This window comes from Schistocerca americana, chromosome 9 (assembly GCF_021461395.2).
Source record: "Schistocerca americana isolate TAMUIC-IGC-003095 chromosome 9, iqSchAmer2.1, whole genome shotgun sequence".
NCBI classification, from domain to species: domain Eukaryota; kingdom Metazoa; phylum Arthropoda; class Insecta; order Orthoptera; family Acrididae; genus Schistocerca; species Schistocerca americana.
Window position 1 is genome coordinate 203,358,784 of NC_060127.1, and position 23,951 is coordinate 203,382,734.

A 23,951-nucleotide genomic window follows, 5' to 3' on the forward strand; every position below is an offset into this window, starting at 1 on the left:
ACAGGGGATGTCAAATTGATTCCATATTTTTAGATTTCCAGAAGGCTTTCAATACCGTTCCTCACAAGAGTCTTATAACCAAATTGCTTGCCTATGGAATGTTGCCTCAGTTGTGCGACTGGATTCGTGATTTCCTGTCAGAAAGGTCACAGTTAGTAGTAATAGACGGAAAGTCATCGAGTAAAACAGAAGTAATATCCGGCGTTCCCCAAGGAAGTGTTACAGGCCCTCTATTGTTCCTGATCTATATTAACGACATAAGAGGCAACCTGAGTAGCCCTCTTAAATTGTTTGCAGATGATGCTGTCATTTACCGTCTTGTAAAGTCATTAGATGACCAAAACGAACTGAAAAATGATTTAGATAAGATATCTGTATGGTACTAAAAGTGGCAGTTGACACTTAATAAAGAAAAGTGTGAAGTTATTCACATGAGTACTAAAAGAAATCAGCTAAATTTCCATTCCGCGATAAGTCACACAAATCTGAGGGCTGTAAATTCGACTAAATACTAAGGGATTACAATTACAAATAACCTAAATTGGAACGATCACATAGACAGTGTTGTGGGTAGCGCAAACCAAAGACTGCGATTCATTGGCAAGGTCATTGCAACAGGTCCATTAAAGTGAGTGCTTACACCACGCTCGTCCGCCCTATTCTGGAGTACTGCTGTACGCTGTGGGATCCACATCAGGTGGGACTGACGGATGACATCGAAAAAGTACAAAGAAGGGCAGCTCGTTTTGTATTATCGCGCAGTAGGGGAGATAGTACCACAGAAATTATACGTGAATTGGAGTGGCAATCATTAAAACAAAGGCGTTTTTCGTTGGGACGGGATCTTCTCATGAAATTTCAATCACTAGTTTCCTCCTCCGATTGCGAAAAAATTCTGTTGGCACCCACCTACATAGGGAGAAATGATCATCACGATAAAATAAGAGAAATCAGGGCTCGCACGGAAAAATTTAAGCGCTAGTTTTTCCCGCGTGCCTTTCGAGAGTGGGACATGTCCGAGAGACAGCTTGAAGGTGGTTCATTGAACCACCCTGCCAGGCACTTTATTGTGAGTAGCAGAGTAATCACGTACATGTATATTTAGGACAGACTATACAGCAGAAAAATGTTCCATAGGTTACACAGTCCGTTATATACTCTCATTCAGTTTCTAGACAATTCACCGCTTCCAGTTTGTAGGGGAATCTAGTAAGACACATATGCAAACAAAGCGATTGAAATGGGGCAACGCCCGATAGGTCAGCAGCACACCTAACATACAGGTAAAGCAGTTACAATCTTAACTGACCAACGCTACTTGGAAAAATACAGCAGTCTACGCTTAGTTAAGGTAGCCTACGGTAGTTTTAGAACTCTAGGGAGGAATCAGGCCTTGGCCTTTTAACAGTAAAGACGGAAAACCTTTGAGAGGCCAGACAGTGATTTCCATCCCCATGTTTGTCGGATCCGAGATTGTGCTCCGATGATCCCATTGTCGACGGGCCGGCAGACAAACTTCCCTTCCTCCTGCCTGTACAAAAATAATATTTCCATTTCATACATTTGATACGTGTTTTAAGTTACTCGTAAGCTTTGTTCATTAATGTCACGAGAGTGGATGTCTCAAGTGTCTAACTAAGAGGGGAAAAAAACGGCCAGCAAGAACGCTATAATATGGTCTAAATGCAGATGCAAAGTGCCTCAAGATTAGTGATAAAACGTTGCAACACTTTGCAGATGTTGATAAAGTGACTGCTACTGGTTGCATATTGCATTTCCTCTTTCCATGCTCGAGGTGTTATACGTCACCACGGGAATTATTTTCATAGGGGAGAGTAGTCCCTCTAAATAAAAAATGTTCTCCCCGGCCGGGAATCGAACCCGGGTCTCCCGCGTGACAGGCGGGGATACTAACCACTATACTATCGAGGACTACATGTGACGTCTCCGAGTTCATGTGTGTCTAACGCGAGCGGCTGGATGATAACTCATTCGGTAAGAACGGCGCCTGGCTGCCTGGCTGCCTACTAAACGCAAAACTCTTCATTGCAGGCGACGATGTACTCCGGCGTGTTCGGTGCGCTCGGCGCTGACGCTGTACGATATCCGATGTGCGAAACGATACGTCATCAGGAGAAAGAAAACTGTCGTTCTACGGATCGGAGCGTGGAATGTCAGATCCCTTAATCGGGCAGCTAGGTTAGACTATTTAAAAAGGGAAATGGATAGGTTAAAGTTTGATATAGTGGGAATTAGTGAAGTTCGGTGGCAGGAGGAACAAGAACCATCGTACAATATGCGTTAGATGAGTATGTGCCAAGCAAGATCGTAAGAGATGGAAAAGAGCCACCGTGGTACAACAACCGAGTTAGAAAACTGCTGCGGAAGCAAAGGGAACTTCACAGCAAACATAAACATAGCCAAAGCCTTGCAGACAAACAAAAATTACGCGAAGCGAAATGTACTGTGAGGAGGGCTATGCGAGAGGCGTTCAATGAATTCTAAAGTAAAGTTCTATGTACTGACTTGGCAGAAAATCCTAAGAAATTTTGGTCTTAAAAATGTCAATGCGGTAGGTGGATCAAAACAAAATGTCCAGACACTCTGTGACCAAAATGGTACTGAAAGAGAGGATGAAAGACTAAAGGCCGAAATACTAAATGTCTTTTTCCAAAGCTGTTTCACAGAGGAAGACTGCACTGTAGTTCCTTCTCTAGATTGTCACACAGATGACAAAATGGTAGATATCGAAATAGACGACAGAGGGATAGAGAAACAATTAAACTCGCTCAAAAGAGGAAAGGCCGCTGGACCTGATGGGATATCAGTTCGATTTTACACCGAGTACGCGAAGGAACTTGCCACCCTTCTTGCAGCGGTGTACCGTAGGTCTCTAGAAGAGCGTAGCGTTCCAAAGGATTGGAAAAGGGCACAGGTCATCCTCGTTTTCAACAAGGGACGTCGAACAGATGTGCAGAACTATAGACCTATATCTCTAACGTCGATCAGTTGTAGAATTTTGGAACACGTATTATGTTCGAGTATAATGACTTTTCTGGAGACTAGAAATCTACTCTGTAGGAATCAGCATGGGTTTCGAAAAAGGCGGTCGCGTGAAACCCAGCTCGCGCTATTCGTCCACGAGACTCAGAGGGCCATAGACACGGGTTCACAGGTAGATGCCGTGTTTCTTGACTTCCGCAAGGCGTTCGATACTGTTCCCCACAGTCGTTTAATGAACAAAGTAAGAGCATATGGACTATCAGACCAATTGTGTGATTGGATTGAAGAGTTCCTAGATAACAGAACGCAGCACGTCATTCTCAATGGAGAGAAGTCTTCCGAAGTAAGAGTGATTTCAGGTGTGCCGCAGGGGAATGTCATAGGACCGTTGCTATTCACAATATACATAAATGACCTTGTGGATGACATCGGAAGTTCAGTGAGGCTTCTTGCAGATGACGCTATGGTGTATCGAGAGGTTGTAACAATGGACAATTGTTCTGAAATGCAGGAGGATCTGCAGCGAATTGACGCATGGTGCCGGGAATGGCAATTGAATCTCAATGTAGACAAGTGTAATGTGCTGCGAATACATAGAAAGATAGATCCCTTATCATTTAGCTACAAAATAGGAGGTCAGCAACTGGAAGCAGTTAATTCCATAAATTATCTCGGAGTACGCATTAGGAGTGATTTAAAATGGAATGATCATATAAAGTTGATCGTCGGTAAAGCAGATGCCAGACTGAGATTCATTGGAACAATCCTAAGGAAATGCAATCCGAAAACAAAGGAAGTAGGTTACAGTACGCTTGTTCGCCCACTGCTTGAATACTGCTCAGTAGTGTGGGATCCGTACCAGATAGGGTTGATAGAAGAGATAGAGAAGATCCAACGGAGAGCAGCGCGCTTCGTTACAGGATCATTTAGTAATCGCGAAAGCGCTACGGAGATGATAGATAAACTCCAGTGGAAGACTCTGCAGGAGAGACGCTCAGTAGCTCGGTACGGGCTTTTGTTAAAGTTTCGAGAACACACCTTCACCGAAGAGTCAAGCAGTAAATTGCTCCCTCCTACGTATATCTCGCGAAGAGACCATGAGGATAAAATCAGAGAGATTAGAGCCCACACAGAGGCATACCGACAATCCTTCTTTCCATGAACAATACGAGACTGGAATAGAAGGGAGAACCGATAGAGGTACTCAGGGTATGCTGTGCAAAAGTCATCGAATAATCTCTCTTACTTAGGAAGAAAAGTGTACCTATAGCAACAAATGAAGCCAGTAGTAAGTGAAAAAAATGATGAAATTTCACATGTAAAAACAATGTGTTTTGTTACGTTTTTGAGCTTGCACTGCTATGAGTGTGAATCATGAATCCTTCCTGGTCATGCTGTTAAAGTTTCATGAATTTACTTGTAAAAGTATAGACAGTGGAAATTAAAATGTCCTGTGGTGCCTCTCCTATTCCAAGTCGCCCGTTTGACGTCCTACCCGCCTTAACCCATGATCTTGCATTGTTAACCTGTTGAATATGTTATCCAAACAAACGCATTCCCGGAATTTTATTACTTTACATTAATTAGTTCTTCGTGTTCAGATCTTTCTTGTCTGTCATTGTATATTTATCCGATATATGAAAACGAGATGAGTTACTGACTTCCAACAATCTTTACACGTGGTTTCAAGTCGTTTCCAAACTTTTTCTCGTTACACGTATGAAGTCAGATATTTAGAACATTAAGTCGTTTATAAAAAAACCCTACGTCTGAAGCTGTTTCACACATGGCTAACCGATTCTTTAAAGAATCAGGGGTGGTGCAACTACTAGAACATGTCTAATTTCTTGCAAGTGCAGGTCGTCATAAGGCGAAGAATCAGTCAAAACTACGGTTGATGTGCAAATGAAGTTATGAACGATGTTATGCACACATTGCCCAGTGGCTGGCAAAATATCTCAGCGCCCTCATATACAGTGAAGAACCAAAGAATTTGGCACACCTGCACAATATCGTGTGGGACCCCACGAGCACGGAGAAGTGAGGTAAAACGATGTGGCACGGACTCGACTAATGTCTGAAGAGTAATGATAATTAAATCAAGACCCTAAGCTGCCGACAGGCGCTGATATACATCAACGGGGACAGCTGAAAATGTGTGCCCCGATCGGGACTGGAACACGGGATCTCCTGCTTACATGGCAGAGGCTCTGTCCATCTGAGCCACCGAGGGCATAGAGGATAGTGCGACTACAGGGATTTATCCCTTGCACGCTCCCCATGAGACCCACATTCCCAACTTAATGTCCACAGTGCCCCTGCCCATTACACTCATTATTTATTTATTGTTCCGTGGGGCCAAATTAAGGAGAAGTCTCCATGGTCATGGAACGAGTCAATACATGAAATTATAAGACGATTATTTGATAATGTTTCAATATTACACACAAGATCCTTCACTACCAAGCTGGTGTCATCAGCAAACATAAATATATTTGAATCACCTGTAATACTAGAAGGCATATCATTTATATAAATAAGACTCTTGGGGAACGCCCCACTTAACAGTGCCCCATTGGGACTGAACATCACTACCATTCTCAATATTGCGGAGAATTACCTTCTGCTTTCTGTTCTTAAAGTAAGAGGCGAACCAATTGTAAGCTACTCCCCTTACTCCATAATGGTGCAACTTTTGCAGTAATATTTTGTGGTTAACACAGTCTAAAGCCTTCGTTAAATCAAAGAAAACACCTAGCGTTCGCAACCTTTTATTTAATCAGTCCTAAACCTCACAGAGAAAAGAGACTATAGCATTTTCAGCATTACTCGCGGCAGACAATCTTACCGAGTCCCATAAGAGTTCGCGCAATGCGTGTGCATCCGCACAGAAGAAGGTCAATGGCCAATTAGCCCTAACTATACGAAGATGGTATCTGTTCTTTGGGACATGTCCGAAAGAACAGATACCATCTTCATAATGTCCGAAGTAGTGCTGTAGGAAATTGACACCATGCATCCTGCCGCGCTATCCATAAATCCGTAATAGTACAAGGGGGTGAAGATTTCTTCTGAACACCACATTCCAAGGCATCCCAGGTAAGCTCAATAATGTTTACGTTTGGGGAATTTCGTGGCCAGCGGAAGTGTTTAAACGCAGAAGAGTGTTCCTGGAGCCACGCTGTAACAATTCTGGACGTGTGGGCTGTCGCATTGTCCTGCTGGAATTGCCCATGTCCGTCGGAATGCACAATGGGGATTCATGGATGCAGGTGATCAGACAGGATGTTTAAGTACGTGTCACCTGTCAGAGTTGTATCAGGGGTGCCATATCAGTGCGCCTGGACAAGCCCTACACCACCTTGAGGAGTCCCCTGTTGACATGCAGGGTCCACGGATTCATGAGGTTGTCTCCATCCGCTCGACGCAATTTGAAACCAGGAAACGTGTCTGCAGTCAACAACAGTCCATTGTTGGTGTTGACGGGCACAGCCGAGGCGTAAAACTTTGTGTCGCGAAGTCAGGGTACACGAGTGGGCCTTCTGCTCGGAAAGCCCATATCGGTGATGTTTCTTTGAATGGTTCGCAAGCTGACACACGTTCATAGTCCAGCATTGAAATCTGCAGCAGTTGGCGGAAGACAACGTGGCATGGACTCCACTAATGTCTTAAGCAGTGCTGGTGCAAACTGACACCATGAATCCTGCAGGGCTGTCTATAAATCCGTAACAGTACGACGGGGTGGAGATCTCTTCTGAACAGTACGTTGCAAGGTATCCCGGATACGCTCAATAATGTTCATGTTTGGGGTGGCCAACGGAAGTGTAAGACGGCTGGAGTCACTCTGTAGCAATTCAGGACGTGTGGGGTGTCGCATTGTCGTGCTGGAATTGCCCCAATCCGTCGGAATGCAGAATGGACGTCAATGGATGCAGGTGATCAGAAGAGATGCTTACGTACGTGTCACCTGTCAGTCGTATCTAGACGTATCAGCGCTCCATATCACTCCAGCTGCACACGCCCCACACCATTACAGAGCCTCCATCAGCTTGAACAGTCCCCTGCTGACGTGCAGGGTCCACGGATTCATGAGGTTGTCTGCATACCCGTACACGTCCATCCGCTCGATACAATCTGAAACGAGACTCGTCCGACCAGGCAACATGTTTACAGTCATCAACAGTCCAATGTCTGTGTTTACGGGTCCAGGCGAGGCGTAAAGCTTTGTGTCGAGCAGTCATCAAAGGTGCACGACTGGGACTTCAGCTCTGAAAGCCCATACCGATGATGTTTCGTTGAATGTTTCACACGTTGACACTAGTTGATGGCCCAGCATTGAAATCTGCAGCAATTTGCGGAAGAGTTGCACTTCTGTTACGTTGAACGATTCTCTCCAGTCGTGGTTGGTCCCGTTTTTACAGGATCTTTTCCCGGCCGCAACGATGTCGGAGATTTGATGTTTTACGGGATTGCTGATATTCACGGTACACTCGTGGAACGGCTGTACGGGAAAATCCCCACTTAATCGCTACCTCAGAGATGCTGTGTCCCATCGCTCGTGCGCCGACTGTTACACCACCTCCAGACTCATTTAAGTCTTGATAACCTGCCATTTTGCAGTAACCGATCTAATAACTGCGCCGGACGCTTGTCGTCTTATGTAGGCGTTGCCGACCGCAGCGCCGTATTCTGCCTGTTTACACATGTCTGTATTTGAATATGCATGGCTGTACTAGTTTCTTTGTCGCTGCAGTGCATTAAAAAGTGCAGAAGTCCACGGAAGAGAATCCGTTCGCTGATGTGTGTGCCCCGGCTAGATGAGGCTGTAGCGTGGCTGGCCACGTGCTGGCTGACTAGCAGCTGGCACCGCCTAGCACACAAGACGCCGCTTTAGCCGCTGGCGGCCGGCGTTACGTAAAACGGACACGCCGCTGCGCGTGGGCGTGCGCTGCAGCTGTTTGCCATCACACGTGCGTGCAGCACGTAGCTCGCGTCGCAGCGTCTGTGGACGACAGAATTCCGGAGACACCCCACCAGTATGACCTAGCGATGGGAAAAAGCGACCGGTTACAGCCGATATCGCAGTTTTATTTCTGACTAACAGTTATTTTTCTGTATTCGTTTGGTCTTGGTTATGTAATGTTGATGCATTCAGTTGTTCTGAAAGCGGCGCTGATATTCAAGACAATAAAAGGGGTTAAAAGCTGTGAGCTATCTGGGGAAGTTAACCTTGCATTACTGAGCAACTGTTTCACCAGGTATCCAGTCTATCTTACCAAATTCCCAACCAGACTAACATTAATTATAGTCTTTTAATAGTCATCTTACGACACCCACTGATTTTATATATATATATATATATATATATATATATATATATATATAAAGAGAATTTAAATAAAAAGAAATAAATCAGTTTATATTTGGACATTTATTTTAACATTGATCATTGTTCCGTTAAACTTTCAGCATATTAAACTTGATTCATAACTAAACTGGTGCCTTATTTAGGATTGTGATAATGTGAGTTTGTAATATTACGGAACACATCAAATATGGAGCCAAGATTGGGAGACTGCATACAACACTGCATTCATAAAATAACACACGAAGAACGTTGAAACATGTGCAAGACGAAATTAACCACAGCCAACAGATTCAATTTTCACCCAAAGAAGATACGTTCGTAGTGGAATCCTGTCCGTCATGAAATTACCACACACTGGTATACTAAATTTATACTAATTCTCTGTGAAATCTTCCCGAAAAGAATAGCTGAGGGCTACTTTGATGATTACACTACATGCTTCACGTGGTCAACTTGGTTTCCACAAAGAGTGTAACTCCACAATAATTTTGATAGTTAAAATAAATTACACCGAAACGCAATTTACAAAAGAAAAACCTCGAACTGGTTACTATCGTCTTACTATTAACCTGATGGGTCAAACAATTGTATAAGCACGTGCTAGTGGTCTCACAAAGTACACCCCACGTGTGTTGAACATAAAGAAAAGTTGCTATATTGAAAAATATTGTCAAGACGAGACGTTCTAATCTCACGCACTTTTGCATTTAAGATTGATGATCTTAGTTAGAGTTACTGATCAACACGTGGTTCCACTTTACTCACAAAGTAGTGACAAAGCAACTACTGGAAAATATTCTGAACTTCACATTCCAATTACACTGCGTTGCAATTTGAGATAACATTAGATATTTTAGAGCTAAACCTGAAATAAAGGTTATTAAATTTTCAGTTAGGCTGAACTTAAGAAATCCATTGTCCTACGGACTTAGCAGAGACGCGCTTAGCCGGAGATCTTACCACTTTAGACACTCGCTGTGGACTGATCTGGGCTCCTACCAAGGGTGATTCCGTATACAAAACGGAAGTGATCAGAGAGGCAGCTTCCTATGCCAACATGACAAGGGACGGACCAGACCGTACTAAGAATAGAAACCTCTTTGGTTTTAGAAAGCGTAGCTACCTGTTACGACGTTGGTCCTACTGTTCTCTAGCAGACGGCTTGTCTGCTACCATCAAGCATGCGACTAGAAATACATTTGCTCATTCATCCTCTCACACAGGAGGGAAGGGGGATGACAGTATCTTATCATATACAGTATGTAAAAGAAAGCGGATATAGGTTCCGTATGAGACTGTGTGACATGAATTACATATAAACTGTGTTTTAAAGTGTAGTAGTGTGACAGGTCGTTCTTGTTTATGTGTAAAAGTAACACGTTCCGCTGCTCAGTCTCCTCCCAGATAGAGTCAGAAACACCACAGTAAATTTAGAAGTTTAATGCATGCCGTAAATGACAACAGATTTAAGAAATTAACATGAAAGGAATCCAACAGAGACCTCTCAGTTATAACAGGTGTTTCTTTCTATTTTTTACTGACAACCAGATACAGGCCCGAAAAAATCAAGTAGCTGTAGCATCACTGCTGAAAGTTTTTGTTTTTCAAAAAACGTTTTCTTAAATACGAGTAATTTTTATTCGTAAAACAGTCACTGCTTCGAAATATTGAGTTATTACAGAAAACGGGAAAATCGATCAGTGCTATTTTAACAACAATGCCGACAGAAACGAGCAACACAGACGCGGCACAAGAACTGGTGCAGCATTGCAGAGAAAATGACGCACCTGTTACCGCGTGCAGTGGCGCACTGGGCGGTACGCATGTGCGTGCAGCGCGCGAGGCCTGCCCTGCCTGGTGTGTACGGTAATCTCTGGCTACAAGTGTTTGACGGAGTGCGTTATCAGTGAAGAACAGTGATCCAGTTGCTTTAAAAGATTAAGAACGGAGGGAGCAACAGCAAGCCTGCGATTTCTTATAGGGTGAAACCTTAACAACTCATTCGTAGCTTACACGAAAGATAGGAAGCAGCTGATCTGTTGTCTGTGCCTATATAACATGGCTTTATCTTCTTTTAGCCCTTCAAAACGGACGAACTAACACGAAAAATAAAGTTCTTCAACCTCAGTTTACACCCTTTAACACTTACTATTCTTAATGCTCAAATAGTGGTATAATCTTCGGTTAGAACATGACTTTCAAGTAGAGCTTCAAAAAAATTAGAATGAACAGGAGAATACTGGAGATTTTTTGTAGTATTCAACGACTTACCACGTTTCGAGAAAAGCAGTTACCGGTAGACGGACTAAGTTTTCTTTTACTTACCTAATTGTGGTTAGCACACTGGACTCGCATTCGGGAGGACGACGGTTCAATCCCGCGTCCAGCCATCCTGATTTGGGTTTTCCGTGATTTCCCTAAATCTTTCCAGGCAAATAATGCCGGGATGGTTCCTTTGAAAGGGCACGCCGGACTTCCTTCCCCGTTCTTCTCTAATCCGATGAGACCAATGACCTCGCTGTCTGGTCTCTTCCCCCAATCAACCCAACCCAACCCCCCCCCCCCCCCAACTTACCTAATTAATTTAATATGTTGATTCTATGTATTTGAAACTGAGGCAGTCACATTTTTCCACTCTTTCTCGATTTCTACGCTTGTTACAGGAAAGAACAGGAATAAAAAACCGAGAACCGCTTATCTCAGAAAGCAGCTGTATTGAGCGGTTTTACGCTCAGCTTAAACTGTTGTTGAAAAACGCCGATATAACCCCGCCCCAACCCCCCCCCCCCCCCTCCCCCCAGTATGGACTACTGTGATTTCTTCCCCCAAAATAGCTGCAAGTCCATCACTAATGAATGGTCTCGCTGAGGGCTGTATCACGAAGCGACAGAGAAAAGTTTTGTTTGGAATTCCAGCATTCTGCTTCTGGAGCTTGTAACCTCCCCACAAAATAAAATTAAATATTATTTGGTTAATGATTCTAATTTTAGTGTAACCTCACAACAAAACAGGTTCCCATTTAATGTACCCACAAAATTCTTTTCTCATTTAATGTAAGCTCGAAACAGAAAAATTCCTAAACCTCGAAATAAAAAATAAATTCAGTAACCTGGTAAAATTTGGACGACAGCAGTGCTGCGTCATGGCCCTGCAAGATCATTCTGAACAAAAAAAGCTAAAATTCTCACCTCGATAAAATCGGCAACTATCTGCTCTTACAATAGCTTTTTCCGGCACAGCTCTGTGCAATGCTGGCCTATACATTTGTTATTTATGAAAGGAAGTAAATGATTTTTCTTTTGCAACAATCGGAATGATAATGCATTAAAAAAATATTAAATTCTTTAAATTGAAATGAATGCTTGTTATTATTAGGACATTTTTTAAAAGATATACATGGGAGTTTACATAACATTACTACGTATGCGCAAGGCTGCTTTTTACCTTCTACAATAATTCTCGGGCTACGGCATCGCTGCACCGCGACCGGGCCAGCCAACACGATACACCAGACCAGACCAGAGCAGACTCCAGACTAGTAACAACTTAACTGCTACAGCGACACAGTTACTACTGCAGTCAACACTGCTCTCTGGTCAGCGATTCTCTTATACCTTGCATATCGCAGGCAGCGCATGAGCAATACATCGAAATTACATCTGCTCGGACCTCTTACATAAAATTACATCTGTATTACATCTGCTCGGAACTCTTACAAGCTCCCTCCGTGTCGTTTTTGCTGCTGACAGGGTTCGCGAGTGCGACATTCAGTTCTGCAGTGACTATCGCCGCGGTCGTCCCCTTACCCTTCGTCACACTCCGCTTCGGCGGCTGTCTGTCACGATCACTCGTCACGCAGCGAGAGTGGCGCCACTGCCAGGAGGCAGCTGACGCACGCCTCATGCCTCTGTGAAACCAACAGGTGCGGCGGGCTTCCGTACTTGTTCGCAGCCGTCGCCACTGCACAGCAGCGCCGAAACCGTCGCCGCACCAGGAAACCGCCACAACGCACCGCGAAAAACGTGAAAAAAAAATATTGTAGTTGTTGTTGTGGTCGTCAGTCCTGAGACTGGTTTGATGCAGCTCTCCATGCTACTCTATCCTGTGCAAGCTTCTTCATCTCCCAGTACCTACTGCAACCTACACCCTTCAGAATCGGCTTAGTGTATTTATCTCTTGGTCTCCCTCTACGATTTTTACTCTCCACACTGCCCTCCAATACTAAACTGGTGATCCCTTGATGCCTCACAACATGTCTTACCAACCGATCCCTTCTTCTAGTCAAGTTGTGCCACAAACATCTCCCCAATTCCTCATTAGTTATGTGATCTACCCATCTAATCTTCAGCGTTCTTCTGTAGCACCACATTTCGGAAGCTTCTATTTTCTTCTTGTCCAAACTATTTATCGTCCATGTTTCACTTCCATATATGGCTACACTCCATACAAATACTTTCAGAATCGACTTCCTGATACTTAAATGTATACTCGATGTTAACAAATTTGTCTTCTTCAGAAACGCTTTCCTTGCCATTCCCAGTCTACAGTTTATATCCTCTCTACTTCGACCATTATCAGTTATTTTGCTCCCCAAATAGCAAAACTCCTTTACTACTTTAAGTGTCTCATTTCCAAATCTAAATCCCTCAGCATCACCCGACTTAATTCGACTACATTCCATTATCCTCGTTTTGCTTTTGTTGACGTTCATCTTATATCCTCCTTTCAAGACACTGTCCATTCCGTTCAACTACTCTTCCAAGTCTTTCGCCGTCTCTGACAGAATTACAATGTTATCGGCGAACGTCAAAGTTTTTATTTCTTCTCCATGGATTCTAATTCCTACTCCGAATTTTTCTTTTGTTTCCTTTACTGCTTGCTCAATATACAGATTAAATAACATCGGGGAGAGGCTATAACCCTGTCTCACTCCCTTCCCAACCACTGCTTCACTTTCGTGTCCCTCGACTCTTATAACTGCTATCTGGTTTCTGTACAAATTGTAAATAGCCTTTCGCTCCCTGTATTTTACCCCTGCCACCTTTAGAATTTGAAAGAGAGTATTGCAGTCAACATTGTCAAAAGCTTTCTCTAAGTCTACAAATGCTAGAAACGTAGGTTTGCCTTTTCTTAATCTTTCTTCTAAGATAAGTCGTAAGGTCAGTATTGCCTCATGTGTTCCAACATTTCTACGGAATCCAAACTGAACTTGCCTGAGGTCGGCTTCTACTAGTTTTTCCATTCGCCTGTAAAGAATTAGCCTTAGTATTTTGCAGCCGTGACTCATTAAACTGATAGTTCGGTAATTTTGACATCTGTCAACAACTGCTTTCTTTGAGATTGGAATTATTACATTCTTCTTGAAGTCTGAGGGTATTTCGCCTGTCTCATACATCTTGCTCACTAGAAATATAAATCCAACAAATATACTGATTGCTAAAGTCACGGTTATCCCTGCTGAGCTCCGGTTCTGAAGAGTCGCAGAAAATCATTGATAGAAACGTGAGAGAACTCTGTCACTAATAAAACATCTATGCTCAAGCCGCAGTAGGCGGCTGAGCCACAAAACCTCTTGACCCTCCTCCCCCATCGCCCCCCTCCAGAAACTTTTCACCGTGCATCTCTATGCTGGTGACATAATCTGCTCCTGATATATACACCGAAGAGCCAAAGAAAGTGGTATATCTGCCTAATATTCTGTAGGGAACCCGCGAGCACGCAGAAGTGCCGCAACACGACGTGGCGTGGACACATGTCTGAAATAGTGCTGGAGGGAACTGACACCATGAATCTTACAGCGCCATCCATAAATCCGTAAGAGCACGAGGGGCTGGAGATCTCTTCTGAACAACACGTTACCAGGCATCCCAGTTATGCCCAATAATGTTCATGACTCAGAAGTTTGTGGTGGCCAGCGGAAATCTTTAAACACAAGAGAAGCCACTCTGTAGCATTTCTGGACGTGTGTGGTGTCACATTGTCCTGCTGGAACTACGTCGGAATGCGCAATGGACACGAATGTGGATGCAGGTGATCAGACAGCATTCTTACGTGCGTGTCACCTGTCAGGGTCATATCTAGACGTATCAGGGCTCCCATATCACTCCAGCTGCACACGCCCCACACCATTACAGAGCCTCCACTAGCTTGACCAGTCCCCTGCTGACATGCAGGGTCCATGGATTCATGAGGTTGTCTCCATACCCGTACACGTCCATCCGCTCGATATAATTTGAAGCGAGCCTCGTCCGACCAGCCAACATGTTTCCAGTTATCAACAGTCCAATGTCGGTGTTGACGGACCCAACCGAGGCGTAAAGCTTTGTGTCGTGCAGTCGTCAAGGATACACCAGTGGGTCTTCGCCTCTCAAAGCCCATACTGATGATGTTTCACCGAATGGTTCGCAAGCTGACACTTTTTGACGGCCCAGCAGCGAAATCTGCAGCAATTTGCGGAAGGTTTGTACTTCTGTCACGTTGGTTCCTTTCTTGCAGGATCTTTTTCCGGACGCAGCGATGTCGGAGATTTGATGTTTTACCCGATTCCTGATACTCACGGTACACTCGTGAAATGGTCGTACGGAAAATCCGCACTTCATCGCTACCTCGGAGATGCTGTGATCATAGCTCGTGCGCCGACTATAACACCAACTTTGGTAACCTGCCACTGTAGCAGCAGTATCCGATCTAACAACTGCGCCAGACAGTTGTTGTCTTATACGGGCGTTCCCGACCGCAGCGCCGTGTTCTGCCTGTTTACATATCTCTGCATTTGAATATGCATGCCTATACTAGTTTCTATGGCACTTCAGTGTGCTTCTTGGTGGGGCCCAGCGAATAAATGAGAATCGCACTCTTGCAGAAGATTTAACGTGAGAAGGCAAGCAAGTGATCCCAAAAGCGACTGTTGTTTGACGGCTGCTGTGGCGGAGCGGTTGTAGGCACTTCAGTCCGGGACCGCGCTGCTGCTACGGTCGCAGGTTCGAATCCTGCTCGGGCATGGATGAGTGTGATGTAATTAGGTTAGTTAGATTTAATTAGTTCTAAGTCTAAAGGACTGATGACCTCAGATGTTTAGTGCTTAGAGCCATTTTTGACTGTTGTTTAATACATTTTGTGTATTGTGTGGAAGCGAATCATGGACTGAAAACAAGAGAACGAAGTGTTTGAGAATTGGTGCTATAGAACGATGTTGAAAATTAGGTAGACTGATGAGATAAGGAATGAGAAGGACGTCCGCAGGATTAGCCTGGAATTTATGGAAAAAACTGACATAGGATGATAGGTTTGTACTCAAACATCAGTTAATAAAGTCAGTGATACTACCCGGAGCTGTAGAGGGCATGAACTGTAGGTAAAGACAGAGACTGACATACATCCACAAATAATTGCGGACGTTGGATTTAGGTGTTACTCTGAGATACTTCCAGAACCGATTCAGACCTCACTGACCTTGGCCGCAGATCCCGTTGCTTCCCCTCCCCTCCCGGCCGCTTTCACTGCACAGAACTGGGAGGACACTCCCTCACCCCCTCTCCTTCTCACGCCTTCCACATTCCTCATGCCAGACCCTCTTGTCACCGCTAACCACGACCCGCAAACATCTGCCGGCAGCCTCCTCGGGCAATCAACACCCGAGTGCTCCAAGCCGCATATTGCACCTGCAAATGTCCAATCTCTGCCAGCTCACTTCGACGAGTTCAAATATTTATTTCAAACTACTGATATACACGTAATACTTTTGTCAGAGACTTGGCTCAAACCAAGTATTCCTACAACTTCCGTAAACCTAGATGGCTATATCTTCCTCAGGCACGACAGATGCAACAGACGAGGGGGCGGAGTAGGGGCGTACATACGCTCTGATTTGTCACCTACTGTACTACACACATCCGACAACAATGTAGATAAACAAGAGGAATATATGTTCATAGAGATCAAATCCCTTAACAGAAAGTCCTTAATATGTGTCCTTTACAAACCTCCTAAAGTAGGCGGGTTCGCCTGCTTCGAAACTGCCCTCTCTAGTCTCGAATCGTCATATGAACATGTAATTATAGCAGGTGACACTAAAATTAATTTTCTTCGCGATAGTCCTTCCACTGGGAAATTTAAGAGGATGCTTTCTTCCTCATATATGACGCTACTTCAGTTGGCACCCACTCATCACACGACTCCCAGTCACACTTTCATAGATATATTCGCAACGAAATCTCCAAACAGAATAATCCGCACCTCTCAAATATCTGCGCCTGACATGTCTGCCCATGACATCATTTTCATGACGTATTCACTAGAATGTCCTAGAAAGAAACAAAAACTGTCTACATACCGAGACTCCAAACGCATGAATTTGCCTAAACTCGAAAGTGAGGCACAAGAAATAGTTTGGGGGATGACCTTTACTCCCCTCATGGACATAAACGACAAACTCCAGGATTTCACTAACAAAATTACTCAACTATATGACCAATATGCTCCAATAAAGACCAGAAAAGTAAAAAGGAAACCTGCACCTTGGCTGACTGATGAACTAAAACATCTCATGAATCTCAGAGACGCTGCACATGGAGCATACAAGATACACCCTACACCTGAAAATAATACTGTATACAAGCAGAAATGAAACATAGTCAGTCAAGCAGTGAGAATCGCTAAGCTCAGGCATGCCCGTACGTTAGCTGACAATAGATGTAGACCAGCTATCCTGTGGAAAAATCTCCGTAGTCTCGGTTTAGGCAAAATAAAAGTTGCAGAAAATCCCAACCATAACTGAACCGAAAAAAACAACAGAGAATCATTGGTTACTTCATGGGGATGAACGACTGTAGCAAAGAAAAATTCTATCTACAGCACGTCACTTGCAATACTGTCAAGAAAGTCATAATGCGGATTAGATCAGCATCTACTGGACATGATGGCATCACTATCCAGATGGTAAAACTTATTATTGATCAACTACTGCCCTCTATAACAGACATTTTCAACGATTCATTAATCACAAGTGTTTTCCCTGAGGCCTGGAAACATGGACAAATTAAGCCACTGCCTAAAAAGCACATCGCCACAGCACCGTCTGACTACCGCCCCATCTGCCTTCTTCCTGCACTATCAAAGGCCTTAGAATCATGACCAGCTCACCAACTACCTAACTGCTAACAACCCACTAGACGAATAACAATGAGGTTTCTGTAAACATCGAAGCACAACATCCGCACTGATAAATGTGACAGATGACCTGAAACTTGCCATGGACAGACAAGAAGCGACTATCATTTGCTTCTTAGATTTCAGCAAAGCATTTGATACTGTCGACTTCGACATCTTACTAGCCAAACTTAGCGATCTAAATTTCTCACCAAGTGCAGTGCAATGGTTTCGCTCATACATGACGTCTCGTCAGCAACGCGCCCTGTCCGGGAATGTAAAATCACAATGGCGGCAGGTAGTGTCAGGCGTTCCCCAAGGCTCAGTACTTGGTCCCATACTCTTCTCTCTGTATGTCAGTGATGTGTCATCGGTTCTGACCTATTGCAAATATCATATATATGCTGATGACCTTCAGTTGTATCTAAGTGCGAAACCAAGCTATCTTAAGAAAGCTATTGAAAATTTCAATACCGACCTCGATGCACTATCAAAATGGGCACAGGACATAGGACTAAAACTAAAATTTTTCCGGTACCGGGAATCGAACCCGAGCCTCCTGGGTGAAAGCCAGGTATCCTAGCCACTAGACCATACCGGATTCGCGTGAGGGATTTCCACACGTTGAGTCACACTGTCGCTCTTGCCGATGAGATACACGAGAGTTGTAGCCACCGCCGGCGAGATGCGAGGGAGTGACGAATAAATATGGTCATCGCCTGGCAGCACTCCATCACTAGTGGCGTCCAGTTTTGCCGCTGAGACGAACTCTTGCTGGAAGCTCGCCAACTGTGGCCGTTACACAACCCCGTGGCACACAGTATGCGCTCCGAGACAGACCGTCACAGCCGTGGAAATGTTAAGGTCCGGCGAGAACTACGTAGACCGATGTCCGGGTCGTATTGATGGTGGCGTGTTGAACTTCAGCAACTTTGGACCACACAGTGGCAGATTTCACATGCAAGCTCTCAATAAGATTTACACTGAATATATTTTATGCTCCTAGATTTCCATCCTTCCCGTTACCGTCTGTGTGAAAGTGCATGTGAATGCATTTTTCGTGTTTCCTTTGGTAGCTGGAAGTATAGAACTTAATGTGTGATGTGTTAAGTCTGGCCAGCCTTGGGTGTTCAGTCAAAGCAAAGAGGTTTGTGCCTTCTAAGACGTCTTTATCGACAGTGGGTCGGTTGGTAGCAGAAGTAACTCCTTCGGTCTGTTCTGGCTGCCTGCGGAGGTGTTGTTCTCGAGGGTTCTTAAGCACTTGACGCTGGGCATTCGGTGAGTGTGGTCGGTAGCCTAACACTGAGTGAGATGTGTAAGTCTTCAGTGTAGTTCACCGTTTATTACAGCGGCAGGTTCATTATATGATCCACAGTTTGTAAGTAGGCTGTGTAGGTTTGTATGTTGGTAACGCCACGTAGTGCTCTGTGTGAAAATCGCAGACTGTGCTGTGTGCAGTCTGCGGCTGGTTGAACTCATTGTTGGAATATCGGCTTGTGTAGTGTTGGACAGTTGGATGTGAACAGCGCGTAGCGTTGGACAGTTGGAGGTGAGCCGCCAGCAGCGGTGGATGTGGGGAGAGAGAGAGATGCCAGAGTTTTGAGAGGTTACTATAAGTTACTATAAGTGGACGATCTCGACGTGTGTCCGCCAGAAAAAGGAAATTTGTAAAGATGGATGTCATGAACTGATATATATATGAAAGAAGTATGGAAGAAACGACGTCAGAAAGCTTTGCGTGATCCTTCTGGGTCCATTCGCGATAAGTAAGTAAGTAAGGATATATATATATATATATATATTTATTATGACTTTTGAACACTATTAAGGTAAATACATTGTGTGTTCTTTATCAAAATCTTTCATTTGCTTAGTATGCCTATCAGTAGTTAGTGCCTTCAGTAGTTAGAATCTTTTATTTAGCTGGCAGTAGTGGCGCTCGCTGTACTGCACTAGTTCGAGTAACGAAGATTTTTGTGAGGTAAGTGATTTGTGAATGGTATAGGTTATTGTTAGTCAGGGCCATTCTTATGTAGGGATTACTGCAAGACAGATTGCGTTGCGGAAAAAAAAAAATATTGTGAGTCAGTTTAGCGATGATGAGAATAAGTAAAGATAGAACTTTGCGAGTACGTTCAGTTTTACTCAGCCGTATTTTTATCAAATAACGTAAGAGTATTTCCAGCACTGTCACTCAGTAATTTTTCTAAGCGGACGTTACAAGTTTACGTAGGATAGGCCATGGTGCAATTTACCATTTTTAATAAGTGTCATGTGGTACTTTCTTTGTGCTACCACAACTTCTGATGTGCAAAGGCTTCCCATCTAGTGATGCTACAGTAGATTTTCCTAAGTGTGTAGGCGTGCGTGGTTACATTCTCGTGTGAATGTTTTCATTTCTTTTTGCGGATTGAATTCTTTTGGTTTCACCTGTGATTCCATAAATTTGCCTCTATGCTTCGCACCACATGGGGCGAACTTGCCTTCTGTGTAGTTAAGCGGTAATCAATCGTTTTCCCTTGAGTGAATTAATGGAGTTTAGCGTATTTTACCGTATGAAATTTCAAATCGTTAGCGTGCTTGCTTTGTTCGTCCCTGGACGAGCCAATTGAGCCCTCGGCTTTCTGTGTCCATCGAGGGATAAATTTCTTGCAGTTCATTTTATCTCTCTTTGTGCTTCGCGCACGTAATTTAACCGTTTTGTGAAAATATTCAGGCACCTGGTAGATGTGCTACCTTTTCAAAATCTAGTATTAATTGAGTTTTGCTATTTGGGGAGCAAAATAACTGATAATGGTCGAAGTAGAGAGGATATAAAATGTAGACTGGCAATGGCAAGGAAAGCGTTTCTGAAGCAGAGAAATTTGTTAACACCGATTATAGATTTGTCAGGACGTCGTTTCTAAAAATATTTGTATGGAGTGTAGCCATTTATGGAAGTGAAACGTGGACGATAAATAGTTTAGACAGGAAGAGAATGGAAGCTTTCGAAATGTGGTGGTACAGGAGAACAGATTAGATGGGTAGATCACATAACTAATGAGGAGGTATTGAATAGAATTGGGGAGAAGAGAATTTTCTAGCACAACTTGACTAGAAGAAGGGATCGGTTGGTAGGACATATTCTGAGGCATCAAGAGATCACCAATTTATTACTGGGGGCGGGGGGGGGGGGGGGCAGCGTGGAGGGTAAAAATCGTAGAGGGAGACCAAGAGATTAATACACTAAGCAGATTCAGAAGGATATAGGCTGCAGTAGGTACTGGGAGATGAAGAAGCTTGCACAGGATAGAGTAGCATGGAGAGCTACATCAAACCAGTCTCAGGATTGAAGACAACAACAATCCACGTGGTCTCCCGCCCCCACCCCCCTCCTCCCCACCTTGCATCGGTGCATTTGTGGAAAGATTACTACCTCAGAAAGCTAGAATCTCTTTCCGCGACTATTTGGTGTAGGCGTAATGTGTCTTGAGCTTTGTTCTTCAGTAAGGATATTGTATAAGTACGTGCGTTTATCCTATCGTCTTCGCAGAATTTTCACGTACCTTCCCCTTCATGTAGTTTGTCGACATTCAACCATTTTAAACAGTGTTAAATTTAACTCAGGCAACGGCAAGAGTTTTTACAAGCCGTTTATTGTATAGTATTTGACTTTTGTTTTTATAATAAATTGGGTTTATATTTCATGAGTGTCCATCAACGCAGCCACCCCATCCGAAATCGATCTTAGTACATCGAACCTGTCGTTACCAAAGCGCAGTATTCTTGCACGCCCAAACTCTGAATTTTAATTAGATTCTAAATAATTATGTTTTAATATAACTAACTGCTTTCATACAGTATAATAACGCTTCTGAGTAATTTAAGTTCAGTGTTCATTTGATGAGAGTACTGACATCTTAATGCTTACTATGCAATAAGTTAATAATTTCTTTAATTAATTGTAATTAATTTATTGCCTATATCTTTAGGTGGCGACCCTAAATAATTTACTATAAAAGAAAACATCTCAGCCCTCATTTGCAACAGCATTGGGTAGCGCAGTAAGTTTAAAAAGCCACGCATCCCGTTTTAGTATAACTTTATTATATGGCAGACCGCTGCCATAGGATGAGATTACTAGTAGCAGTAATGAGAAGCAGTCATTAGGTAGGAAGTACTAACCGCGCACTTTTTGTTCTCTAGCGCTCGAACAACTTCCACGTTGTGCAGAGACAAAATCTCTAATCAATTCACAGCGTTGTTTAGTGATCTGAGTTGCTTTTATAGTTCGTGTCTTATTTTCGTGTATTTTTGGGGGTTCTTTTCATTTGATAGCGGTACAGGGATCTATTGCGTGTGACTGTATGTGCTAGGTTGCGTGCGAAATTTTGAGTAAGACAGTGTCTAATATTTTGGAGATATAGAGTTTGTTAGTGTTATAGTAATCCTTCTGTGGAAGTAGTATTGTTTATGGAGACGCGTAGCAGGCCTAAGAGCGTTAGTAGGTGCAGTAATTTAAATGACATGATGAATGAGGGAGAAAGCGCAGCACCAAATTCTTCTGGCGCTACACCGGTTTCAGTAATGCCACCGTACTCTTTAAAGTTCGGAAGTTAGCAGACGGCATCCCCAAATTTGTCGAACAGCGCTGGGAAAAATTTCCGACGCAGTAGTGAAAGCGCGGTTGAAACCACAACTAGCCACACGGTTAGCACCCCTTTCAATATGGCGCAACTAGTGAGAACTCTACAGCACATCATACAATGTAAACTTTCACGGCCGGTATTGTCTTCACTAAAAACTTCCGGGCTGATAGGCCGTGGTCGAAGTATAAAACTCTCCCCTGACGTTTCGTCTCCGACTGCGGGAGACATCCTCGGAGGTAAATCGGCGAAATGCCCAGATACAAAGAAAATATGCGAGGATAATCAGAATGTTATATGAAACCTAAAAAAAAAAGATATATGTGGAAAATCAAAACCAAGTAAAAATGTTATCTGATCAAAATCAAAGTTATTCTAAAGATCTGGCCGAACGGAATGAGAATCGTGCAAAAAAGTTATTCGAGGATACGGAACAACAGTTTAATAGTCTCGCAGTGAAAATTAGAGGAGATACAGTTACTGAATTTATGGAGCATACCGAAATAGACGCACCAATGTTAGCACTGAATAGGGGATCACGGAGGAATTTTATAAGGGGGACTATGCTCCAGACTGAACGCTGAAAGGCATAATCAGTCATAAATGATGATGATGATGACGATGATGACTGAAATAGTCGATCGGCGACTTAGTGCGCTGGAAGAGGGGCGGGTACGAGTCGGCGAGCAACTTAGCCTGCAGGCAGGACGGCATCTTGGGGATTTCCAAGCACTAAGTGAGTCAAGAAGAATATAATTCCAATCCCAAAGAAACCAGGTGTTGACAGATGTCAAAATTAACGAACTATCAGTTTAATAAGTCACAGCTGCAAAATACTAACGCGAATTCTTTACAGGCGAATGGAAAAACCGGTAGAAACCGACCTCGGGGAAGATCAGTTTGGATTCCGTAGAAATATCGGAACACGTGAGGCAATACTGACCCTACGACTTATCTTGGATTAAGGTAGGCAAACCTACGTTTCTAGCATTTGTAGACTTAGAGAAAGCTTTCGACAATGTTGACTGGAATACTCTCTTTCAAATTCTAAAGGTGTCAGGGGCAAAATACAGGGAGCCAAAGGCTATTTACAATTTGTACAGAAAGCAGATGGCAGTTATAAGAGTTGAGGGACATGAAAGGGAAGCAGTGGTTGGGAAGGGAGTAAGACAGGGTTGTAGCCTCTCCACGATGTTATTCAATCTGTATATTGAGCAAGCAGTAAAGGAAACAAAAGAAAAATTCGGAGTAGGGATTAAAATCCACGGCGAAGAAATAAAAACTTTGAGGTTCGCCGATGACATTGTAATTCTGTCAGAGACAGCAAAGGACTTGGAAGAGCAGTTGAACGGAATGGATGGTGTCTTGAACGGAGGATCTAAGATGAACATCAACAAAAGCAAAACGAGGATAATGGAATGTAGTCGAGTTAAGTCGGGTGATGCTGGGGGTATTAGATTAGGAAATGAGACACTTAAAGTAGTAAAGGAGTTTTGCTATTTGGGGAGCAAAATAACTGATGATGGACGAAGTAGAGAGGATAAAAAATGTGGACTGGCAATGGCAAGGAAAGCGTTTCCGAAGAAGAGAAATTTGTTAACATCGAGCATAGATTTAAGTGTCAGGAAGTTATTTCTGAAAGTATTTGTATGGAGTGTAGCCATGTATGGAAGTGAAACAGTTTGGACAAGAACAGAATAGAAGCTTTGGAAATGTGGTGCTACAGAAGAATGCTGAAGATTAGATGGGTAGATCACATAACTAATGAGGAAGTATTGAATAGGATTGGGGAGAAGAGAAGTTTGTGG

At 43.5% G+C, this 23,951-nt stretch overlaps 2 non-coding genes across 2 annotated transcripts; both read right to left on the reverse strand.

Moving 5' to 3' along the window:
* Nucleotides 1-1,860: 1,860 nt before the first annotated feature.
* On the reverse strand, nucleotides 1,861-1,932 carry Trnad-guc. The gene has a single exon. It is a non-coding gene; the product is annotated as a tRNA-Asp (tRNA).
* A 16,115-nt stretch (nucleotides 1,933-18,047) lies between these two features.
* Trnae-uuc lies at nucleotides 18,048-18,119 on the reverse strand. Its single transcript has one exon. It is a non-coding gene; the product is annotated as a tRNA-Glu (tRNA).
* Nucleotides 18,120-23,951: the final 5,832 nt, after the last annotated feature.